This window comes from Agrilus planipennis, unplaced genomic scaffold, assembly GCF_000699045.2.
Source record: "Agrilus planipennis isolate EAB-ADULT unplaced genomic scaffold, Apla_2.0 scaffold407, whole genome shotgun sequence".
In the NCBI taxonomy this organism is placed as follows: Eukaryota; Metazoa; Arthropoda; class Insecta; order Coleoptera; family Buprestidae; genus Agrilus; species Agrilus planipennis.
The window spans coordinates 77,897-87,882 of NW_020439086.1; the positions used below are offsets into that span (position 1 = coordinate 77,897).

General features: G+C 33.9%; 1 long non-coding RNA gene across 1 annotated transcript; it reads left to right on the top strand.

The window, feature by feature from the left end:
* Positions 1-1,788: 1,788 nt before the first annotated feature.
* Positions 1,789-3,074, top strand: LOC112905288. Its single transcript, XR_003231687.1, has 3 exons — positions 1,789-1,994; positions 2,213-2,442; positions 2,832-3,074. It is a non-coding gene; the product is annotated as an uncharacterized LOC112905288 (long non-coding RNA).
* Positions 3,075-9,986: the final 6,912 nt, after the last annotated feature.

Below are 9,986 nucleotides of genomic sequence, written 5' to 3' on the forward strand. Positions count from 1 at the left end.
CTGTTAATCCGAAACGTTCAATGGCAAGCAGACTGACATAGATGGATAGTAAATCTAATTGATGTCGTGATATTGATAAGAATAAAATAAGATTGCAGAAGTCTTAAAAAAGTATAAGACACTGCCTAATAGCCAATTATTATTATTATTATTGGTTGATGCAATTTCTAGTTGTAAATTTATGTGAAAATGATCATAAGAAGTATTAAACGCCTTAAAAACGTTGACAAATACTAGATATTGTTATATTGAATGCAAAATTTGAAAAGTTTAGATACAATAAAAAGTAGAAAATAAAATTACATAAGAATGTTTTTTAAATATGTAAAAGTTTTATTTAACAATAAATATAAAAATATACTAAGGAAAAAATTTACTAAAAATAATATTTTTATAAAATAATACCTCACATTTAATATTTCGGATTAACGAATATAAAAATTTATTTCAACAGAAATATACCTTTAACGCATTTTTTCAGGGTATTTCTGTATTCGTATGACTATAAATAAAAGCTTGGGGGCTCATTAAAAGCGAAATTATGCAGAAAAATTACACAATATTTCGCTTCGTTTCACTACGTCTATTTGATAACTTTAATATCTAATGAGAGCCCAAGCTTTTATTCATAGTTATACGAATACAGAAATACCGTGAAGAAATAGGTTAAAACAGAATTGCCATTTGTAATTTTCATAGTAGCCCCTATTATATGGGTATCAAATGAAAGTACTTGATAAGTCAAACACAATAAGTAATGCGACGTTGTTATCAATCCAATATGACGGACGTCACTGGATTGCCATTTATAATTTTCATAGTAACCCCTATTATATGGGTATCAAATGAAAGTACTTAGTACAAATGACACACAATCAATTGGCATCAATTAAATTATCATATCTTTAATAGTTTTTGAATAAATTGACATTTAATTTCTATCAGCACCCCAAAACGGTTTTCCTTATTTTAACAGAACTAATTGACGCATAATTTATTGGCGAAGTTTAAATCAGTGTATTATTTATAATTTTAACCCTAGCGATGACAAAAGGTCAATTTGGTTTGCTTTCCACTCATGTAAACCATGGAACATTACATTATACAGCTAATTCAGGTAATAATACATAATTAAGTTAATATTACACATTATTAATCTGGTGTCAATTTAATTAGGGCTGTAGGTTATTCTGAACTTCAGTTCATCAGTTTTCTATAAAAATGCCTGGTCGGCGTTTATAGCACCACTACGTTTTGCTGATTTTCCCACAAAAATTCATAGAGAACATTGATTTGTGCGTTCAAATTTGCGAAAACTAGTTGTGAATGTTACAATTTCTAGCAATTATCAAAATGCAGTCGAATTTAATATTTGATACAATTAATTTTAATTGATCATTTTAAAACTTGTTATAAATCATAATTAATAACATTTTTCGATTATTCAGACAGTTATGCGGATAATATTGTTTAAAACAATTAATTTTGTTATTAATGAGTTACATTTCAAATTTTCATTATTAATTTAGGCAAGTATCATGCCTTGTAACTAATTCAATTTAAAAACAGTTGATATTTTAATAAGAGTTTATTAACAACAAGCTGTTTAGAAAATTTATTACTGTCATTATAATTGCTTTTCTTTCCAAAACTTGGCAGTACCCCAAAAGACAGTAAAAGTTATATACAGTATATTTATTTGATATTAACAGAGAAAAGGGTTCAACATTACTTTAACAATGTATTATGCACGTTATTTACGAAGGAGGCTAAATTAATTATATCCGAATACTGTTTCATAAGGCTTTATTTTACAGAAACATTGAAATAATTCGAGATGCCGTTCAATTATGGAGCTTTGATTGTGTCAGTCCTTCATCTCTTCCGAAAGTAGCTGTACCTATGGTCCTAAAGAAAGCATGAAAATGCGATCATTTCATCGGGAATGGAGACAGTGTGCTGTTGCTGAAGAAAGGATTTGTGGCAATGAACTGGTATGTAACAGTATCAATTAAAAAAAGTAAATGAGGCCCCAGAAACTATAATTTCTTATACGTTTGCTTTGTTAGGCAACTTTTAAACAACATTTTTGATATGGCAGATGCAGAACAGCAGAATTAATGTGGAATTGATCTTTTCATCAGTGTGAATGTCACTGATTTACTTGCTTTTAAAGTGGTAATTAATTACTTTTTCTTGCCCGTTTCTGTAGATTGCCCATTAAATGAGAAGGAATTGCAGTGAATTTTGGTGCTACTGAAACAACCGATTGTTTTGATGTCTTCACCTTGCAACATTCTGCAGTTAATGAGAATAGAATGCAATTGGAAATTGTTTGGAAGCCACTGAAACGACAAATTGTCAGCTGTGATATCTCTTCTAGATTTGGTTTGCTCTTCATACTGGTAAATTTTAGAACACTACTTTCTACAGTTAATTAAGGTAAGAATATATTACATATTTAATATTAATTGCTCTATTGATCTAATAGCGTTTCTTTTAACAATTATCTATTGTGCGTAATTTAAATGGACGTTTTAAATATCTATCGTCTACAGCATCTATGGTATTTGGTTTAGCATTTATCTATTGTTTACAGCTTTAAATTGACTATCGTGCCCCTATGGTTTTTTAAATATCTATTGTCTGCATTATCTGTCTATGATTATTTCACTTTTGTCTGTCGGATATGGTCTGTCATTATGTAAACTTACGCTTGTCTCCATTTTATAATTCGTCTATTTTACTTGCTTTCTAGTGCGTTTTTAGGTCTGTTCAATCTCATTCTAAATTAATAGTGTAATTAATATTTTTTTTATGCATTTCTACAGATCGTTCAAGAAATGAGATGGAATTAAAGTTCAGTTTGATAATACTGAAACAACCAGTGTACATGGGTGTGGTCTTTCATGAACTATCTTCATGATGTGCTGTTTTCGTCTTCGCCTTGCAACATTGTGCAGTTAATTTTCAACCGATGGGTGAGAAAAACTGGATAATTCCACTCGAATAACAAATTTTCTGCAGTGGTATTCCTCCTGGATTGGGATTGTTTTTCACACCTGCAATTTTTGTAACGTNTTGGTGGTACTATATGTTACAGTGCGAGTCGAAACTTGTAGACAACTGAATTTTTGATTTTAATAAAATAATCTAATCTTATTTGGTACATAAACGCCTACAAAAATAATTACGATTTTACTACACTTAACACTGTTAACGTAAATTAATTTTTTTCACTTTTTTTCGTATATTTCTCTAATGTGGGCATTTTTACCTTGGGTCCTGTACATTACAATTTTTTTACGACTTGTGATAGAGAAAGTTTTTTACAGTTAAAAATGCGGAGAAAAACACTGTTAGCTTTATCTGAGAAAATTGTGATGAGAGTATAAAAATTTAATAAAGTAATAATTGTCAAGCAGATAGATGCTTCTTAATCAAAAACAGCTCTTAATTAAGAATAAAAGTAAAGTACTCCTTTCTTTAGTTAGCTGTGAGTTGAATTATGTTTATTTTTTTTTGTGATTTCAGTAATAGTCTATAACAGCAATTTCAAGAACAGTTGTAGTTATGTTGAATACTTTTGTACTTGTAATTTTCATAGTAACCCCTATGATGTGGATATGAAATGAAAGGGCTCGATAAGTGAAACACAATAAGTTATGACGCTATTATAAATCCAACGTGACGGTTGTCACGCAATGGCGATTTATAATTTTCAAAGTAACCCCCATGATATGAGTGTCAAATGAAAGGGTTTGATAGGCGAAAGGCAGTAAGTAATGTGACGTTTTTATCAATCCAATACGGCGGACGTCACAGAATTGCTATTTGTAATTTTCATAGTAGCCCCTATTATATGGGTATCAAATGAAAGTACTTGCTAAGTCAAACGCAATAAGTAATGCGACGTTGTTATCAATCCAATATGACGGACCTCACTGGAATGCCGTTCATAATTTTCATAGTAACCCGTACGATATGGGTATTAAACGAAAGGGCTTGATAGGTGAATCAAAATAAGTTAGGTGACGTAATTATCAATCCAATATGGCGGACGTCACAGAATTGCCATTTGTAATTTTCATAGTAACCCCTATTATATGGGTATCAAATGAAAGTACTTGATAAGTCAAACACAATAAGTAATGCGACGTTGTTATCAATCCAATATGGCGGACGTCACTGAATTGCCGTTCATAATTTTCATAGTATCCCCGTACGATATGGGTATCAAATGAAAGAGCTTGATAAGCGGATCAACATAAGTTAGGTGGCGAAATTATCAATCCAATATGGCGGACGTCACTGAATTGCCGTTCGTAATTTTCATAGTATCCCCGTACGATATGGGTATCAAATGAAAGAGCTTGATAAGCGGATCAACATAAGTTAGGTGGCGAAATTATCAATCCAATATGGCGGACGTCACAGAATTGTCATTTGTAATTTTCATAGTAACCCCTATTATATGGGTATCAAATGAAAGTACTTGATAAGTCAAACACAATAAGTAATGCGACGTTGTTATCAATCCAATATGGCGGACGTCACTGAATTGCCGTTCATAATTTTCATAGTAACCCGTACGATATGGGTATCAAACGAAAGGGCTTGATAGGTGAATCAAAATAAGTTAGGTGACGTAATTATCAATCCAATATGGCGGACGTCACTGAATTGCCGTTCATAATTTTCATAGTAACCCGTACGATATGGGTATCAAACGAAAGGGCTTGATAGGTGAATCAAAATAAGTTAGGTGACGTAATTATCAATCCAATATGGCGGACGTCACAGAATTGTCATTTGTAATTTTCATAGTAACCCCTATTATATGGGTATCAAATGAAAGTACTTGATAAGTCAAACACAATAAGTAATGCGACGTTGTTATCAATCCAATATGGCGGACGTCACTGAATTGCCGTTCATAATTTTCATAGTATCCCCGTACGATATGGGTATCAAATGAAAGAGCTTGATAAGCGGATCAACATAAGTTAGGTGGCGAAATTATCAATCCAATATGGCGGACGTCACTGAATTGCCGTTCGTAATTTTCATAGTATCCCCGTACGATATGGGTATCAAATGAAAGAGCTTGATAAGCGGATCAACATAAGTTAGGTGGCGAAATTATCAATCCAATATGGCGGACGTCACAGAATTGTCATTTGTAATTTTCATAGTAACCCCTATTATATGGGTATCAAATGAAAGTACTTGATAAGTCAAACACAATAAGTAATGCGACGTTGTTATCAATCCAATATGGCGGACGTCACTGAATTGCCGTTCATAATTTTCATAGTAACCCGTACGATATGGGTATCAAACGAAAGGGCTTGATAGGTGAATCAAAATAAGTTAGGTGACGTAATTATCAATCCAATATGGCGGACGTCACTGAATTGCCGTTCATAATTTTCATAGTAACCCGTACGATATGGGTATCAAACGAAAGGGCTTGATAGGTGAATCAAAATAAGTTAGGTGACGTAATTATCAATCCAATATGGCGGACGTCACAGAATTGTCATTTGTAATTTTCATAGTAACCCCTATTATATGGGTATCAAATGAAAGTACTTGATAAGTCAAACACAATAAGTAATGCGACGTTGTTATCAATCCAATATGGCGGACGTCACTGAATTGCCGTTCATAATTTTCATAGTATCCCCGTACGATATGGGTATCAAATGAAAGAGCTTGATAAGCGGATCAACATAAGTTAGGTGGCGAAATTATCAATCCAATATGGCGGACGTCACTGAATTGCCGTTCATAATTTTCATAGTATCCCCGTACGATATGGGTATCAAATGAAAGAGCTTGATAAGCGGATCAACATAAGTTAGGTGGCGAAATTATCAATCCAATATGGCGGACGTCACAGAATTGCCATTTGTAATTTTCATAGTAACCCCTATTATATGGGTATCAAATGAAAGTACTTGATAAGTCAAACACAATAAGTAATGCGACGTTGTTATCAATCCAATATGGCGGACGTCACTGAATTGCCGTTCATAATTTTCATAGTATCCCCGTACGATATGGGTATCAAATGAAAGAGCTTGATAAGCGGATCAACATAAGTTAGGTGGCGAAATTATCAATCCAATATGGCGGACGTCACAGAATTGCCATTTGTAATTTTCATAGTCACCCGTACGATATGGGTATCAAATGAAAGGGTTTGATAGGCGGATCAACATAAGTTAGCTGGCGAAATTATCAATCCAATATGGCGGAAGTCACAGAATTGCCATTTGTAATTTTCATGGTAACCCCTACGGTATGGGTATTAAATAAGAGGCCTTGATAAGCGAATCATAATAAGTAATGCGACGTTATTATGAATCCAATATGGCGGACGTCACGGAATTGCTATTTGTAATTTCCAGCGTAACCCCTATGACATAGGTAACAAATGATAGAGCTCGATAGGTGAAGCACAATAACCAATGTGACGTTATTATAAATCCAATATGGCGGACGTCACAGAATTGCGGTTTTATAATTTTCAAAGTAACCCCTACGATATGGGTATCAAATGAAAGGGCTTGATAAGCGAAACGCAATAAGTAATATGGCGTTTTTATAAATCCATTATGGCGGACGTCACAGAGTTGCGGTTTCATAATTTTCATAGTAACTCCTACGTTATGGGTATCAAATGAAAGCGCTTGATAAGCGAAACACTGTAAAGCATGTGAAGCTATTACAAATTCAATATGGCGGATGTCACGGAACTGCTATTTGTAATTTTCAGAGTAACCCCTATAACATGGGTAACAAATGATAAAGCTCGATAGGCGAAGCACAATAACTAATGTGACGTTTTTATCAATCCACTATTGCGGACGTCACAGTATTGCGGTTAATATTTTATCGTAGTTACCCCTACGATATAGGAAGCAAATGAAAGGACTTGATAAGCGAAGCACAATAACTAATGTGATGTTATTATAAATCCAATATGTCGGATGTCACCGAATTGCGATTTATAATTTTCAGAGGGATCCCTATGTATGGTATGAGTATTAAATGAAATCGTTTGATAAGCGATACACCATGAATAATGTGGCGGTCATTCTAAATACAATATACCGGAAGTCTCGTATGATATTTCAATATTATTATGATAAGTAGCTGACCTGATGATGGAGCTGGAATGTGGCCATGACTAAAGATATTTACTCCTTGCTAAGAGAAATAGAGCATTTGAGTGGTGAATGGAATGCGCCCCCCGTGTTGAAGGATGTCATATCTGTAACGTACAGGCCCCAATGCTAAGGTTACTATGTTGTTTTATACCTAGAATCAAAGCTATCCGCAAATGATTATCAGTATGTCGCTTTGAGTAGTCAGATCGCTAAAAGGACTGCGGATCGAGGAACTGGATAACTCGAAACTGACTGGAAAGAAACCATGTAATGATGATCCATTGATAGAAATGATCAGAATGAGAAATATACAGACAAAATAAAATGATGGTTATTTAATAGCCAACCCTGTTATTCTATTTGTGTGATAAATAGATTACAATATGCAGAACAGGGTTTCAAAAGGAGGTGCATGCGAAATACATGTACGTCAGTTCACTTAACTCTTATCTCCAAGGGTCAATATCTTAATTTTCACGTGGTAGAACCTGTTAATCCGAAACGTTCAATGGCAAGCAGACTGACATAGATGGATAGTAAATCTAATTGATGTCGTGATATTGATAAGAATAAAATAAGATTGCAGAAGTCTTAAAAAAGTATAAGACACTGCCTAATAGCCAATTATTATTATTATTATTGGTTGATGCAATTTCTAGTTGTAAATTTATGTGAAAATGATCATAAGAAGTATTAAACGCCTTAAAAACGTTGACAAATACTAGATATTGTTATATTGAATGCAAAATTTGAAAAGTTTAGATACAATAAAAAGTAGAAAATAAAATTACATAAGAATGTTTTTTAAATATGTAAAAGTTTTATTTAGTAACCCGTACGATATGGGTATTAAACGAAAGGGCTTGATAGGTGAATCAAAATAAGTTAGGTGACGTAATTATCAATCCAATATGGCGGACGTCACAGAATTGCCATTTGTAATTTTCATAGTAACCCCTATTATATGGGTATCAAATGAAAGTACTTGATAAGTCAAACACAATAAGTAATGCGACGTTGTTATCAATCCAATATGGCGGACGTCACTGAATTGCCGTTCATAATTTTCATAGTAACCCGTACGATATGGGTATCAAACGAAAGGGCTTGATAGGTGAATCAAAATAAGTTAGGTGACGTAATTATCAATCCAATATGGCGGACGTCACAGAATTGCCATTTGTAATTTTCATAGTAACCCCTATTATATGGGTATCAAATGAAAGTACTTGATAAGTCAAACACAATAAGTAATGCGACGTTGTTATCAATCCAATATGGCGGACGTCACTGAATTGCCGTTCATAATTTTCATAGTAACCCGTACGATATGGGTATCAAACGAAAGGGCTTGATAGGTGAATCAAAATAAGTTAGGTGACGTAATTATCAATCCAATATGGCGGACGTCACAGAATTGCCATTTGTAATTTTCATAGTAACCCCTATTATATGGGTATCAAATGAAAGTACTTGATAAGTCAAACACAATAAGTAATGCGACGTTGTTATCAATCCAATATGGCGGACGTCACTGAATTGCCGTTCATAATTTTCATAGTAACCCGTACGATATGGGTATCAAACGAAAGGGCTTGATAGGTGAATCAAAATAAGTTAGGTGACGTAATTATCAATCCAATATGGCGGACGTCACAGAATTGCCATTTGTAATTTTCATAGTAACCCCTATTATATGGGTATCAAATGAAAGTACTTGATAAGTCAAACACAATAAGTAATGCGACGTTGTTATCAATCCAATATGGCGGACGTCACTGAATTGCCGTTCATAATTTTCATAGTAACCCGTACGATATGGGTATCAAACGAAAGGGCTTGATAGGTGAATCAAAATAAGTTAGGTGACGTAATTATCAATCCAATATGGCGGACGTCACAGAATTGCCATTTGTAATTTTCATAGTAACCCCTATTATATGGGTATCAAATGAAAGTACTTGATAAGTCAAACACAATAAGTAATGCGACGTTGTTATCAATCCAATATGGCGGACGTCACTGAATTGCCGTTCATAATTTTCATAGTAACCCGTACGATATGGGTATCAAACGAAAGGGCTTGATAGGTGAATCAAAATAAGTTAGGTGACGTAATTATCAATCCAATATGGCGGACGTCACAGAATTGCCATTTGTAATTTTCATAGTAACCCCTATTATATGGGTATCAAATGAAAGTACTTGATAAGTCAAACACAATAAGTAATGCGACGTTGTTATCAATCCAATATGGCGGACGTCACTGAATTGCCGTTCATAATTTTCATAGTAACCCGTACGATATGGGTATCAAACGAAAGGGCTTGATAGGTGAATCAAAATAAGTTAGGTGACGTAATTATCAATCCAATATGGCGGACGTCACAGAATTGCCATTTGTAATTTTCATAGTAACCCCTATTATATGGGTATCAAATGAAAGTACTTGATAAGTCAAACACAATAAGTAATGCGACGTTGTTATCAATCCAATATGGCGGACGTCACTGAATTGCCGTTCATAATTTTCATAGTAACCCGTACGATATGGGTATCAAACGAAAGGGCTTGATAGGTGAATCAAAATAAGTTAGGTGACGTAATTATCAATCCAATATGGCGGACGTCACAGAATTGCCATTTGTAATTTTCATAGTAACCCCTATTATATGGGTATCAAATGAAAGTACTTGATAAGTCAAACACAATAAGTAATGCGACGTTGTTATCAATCCAATATGGCGGACGTCACTGAATTGCCGTTCATAAATTTTATAGTCACCCGTACGATATGGGTATCAAATG